This window comes from Mastomys coucha, unplaced genomic scaffold (assembly GCF_008632895.1).
Source record: "Mastomys coucha isolate ucsf_1 unplaced genomic scaffold, UCSF_Mcou_1 pScaffold22, whole genome shotgun sequence".
NCBI classification, from domain to species: domain Eukaryota; kingdom Metazoa; phylum Chordata; class Mammalia; order Rodentia; family Muridae; genus Mastomys; species Mastomys coucha.
In genome coordinates this window covers 96110316-96111956 of record NW_022196905.1, presented here as the reverse complement: position 1 = coordinate 96111956, position 1641 = coordinate 96110316, and the positions used below count along the sequence as shown (strand labels likewise).

At 47.0% G+C, this 1641-nt stretch overlaps 1 pseudogene; it reads left to right on the top strand.

The window, feature by feature from the left end:
* The first annotated feature begins 265 nt into the window (after positions 1–265).
* LOC116070744 lies at positions 266–871 on the top strand (annotated as a pseudogene).
* The last annotated feature ends 770 nt before the right edge of the window (positions 872–1641 follow it).

Sequence of the window (1641 nt, the reverse complement as noted above, 5' to 3'; positions counted from 1 at the left end):
AAGATTATCAGAGATGTTGGTAAGAAAGAAGTATGACAGGGGTTAGGGATGGATGGAGCTCAGTGGTGGAATCCTGCTTAGTATGTGCAAGGTTTGGGGTACCAGCTTTAGCCATCAGGTTTGTTTGTATATGCTCTGCCCAGGAAGTGGCACTATTAGATGTAGCCTTGCTGGAGTGAGTGTGGCCTTGTTGGAGTAGGTATGTCACTGTAGGCCTGGGCTTTAAGACCCTAATCCTGGGGGAGCCGCGGGTTACCATGCAGACATGGCCAAGTCCAAGAACCACACCACACACAACCAGTCCCGCAAATGGCACAGAAATGGCATCAAGAAACCCCAGTCACAAAGATACGAATTTAGAGAATTTCTCCTTTAGAGAAAGGAGGTTGACCCCAAGATCCTGAGGAACATGCGCTTTGCCAAGAAACACAACAAGAAAGGCCTGAAGAAGATGCAGGCCAACAACGCAAAGGCAGTGAGTGCACGTGCAGAGGCCATCAAGGCCCTGGTGAAGCCTCAGGCTGTCAAGCCCAAGATGCCAAAGGGTCCTAGCCGCAAACTCAGCCGTCTGGCGTTCATCGCTCACCCCAAGTTTGGGAAGAAGATTCGAAGCTACATGGCTAAGGGTCAAAGGCTCTGCCAACCAAAGCCCAAGGTTCAAACAAAGGCAGAGGCCAAAGCTCCAGCCAAGGCCCAGGCTTCAGCTCAGGCCCAGGCTCCCAAAGGTGCCCAGGCCCCTGTAAAGGCCCCATAAAAAAGGCTCCTGCCAGTGTGAAGATAGATGGACTGCTGTGACACACCTATTTATACAGTTTGCAGATGACCAGTGTCCTATGCTGTTTTTACAAATAAACTTGAGGCAAGATCTGTTTAAAAAAAAAAAAAAAGACCCTAATCCTGGGCTGGAGAAATGGCTCAGTCGTTAAGAGCACTGACTGCTCTTCCAAAGATGCTGAGTTCAAATCCCAGCAACCACATGGTGGTTCACAACCATCTATAATGAGATCTGATGCCCTCTTCTGGTGTATCTGAAGACAGCTACAATGTACTTAGATATAATAATAAATAAATCTTAAAAAAAAAAAATTAGCAGCCTTCAGATGAAGATGTAGAACTCTCAGCTCCTCCGGCACCATGTCTGCCTGGATGCTGCCATGCTCCTTGCCTTAATGATAATGGACTGAACCTCTGAACCTGTAAGCCAGTCCCAGTTAAATGTTGTCCTTACAACATTTAAAAATTTAAAAAGTTGCCTTGGTCATGGTGTCTGTTCACAGCAGTAAAACCCTAACTAAAACACCATCCTTGGCCACCACTAGTGAAAAACCAAAAGATATGGGCTGGAGAGATGGCTCATTAGTTCAGAGCACTGGCTGTTCTTCCCGAGGTCGTGAATTCAATTCCCAGCAACCAGGTGGTGGCTTACAACCATCTATAATGGGATCTGATGCTCTCTTCTGCTGTCTACAGTGTACTCATATACATAAAATAAACAAAGTTTAAAAAAAGATAAGTTGCCAGGCGGTGATGGCCCACGCCTTTAATCCCAGCACTTGGAAGACAGAGGCAGGTGGATTTCTGAGTTTGAGGTCAGCCTGGTCTACAGAGTGAGTTCCAGGGCAGCCAGGGCTACACAGAGAA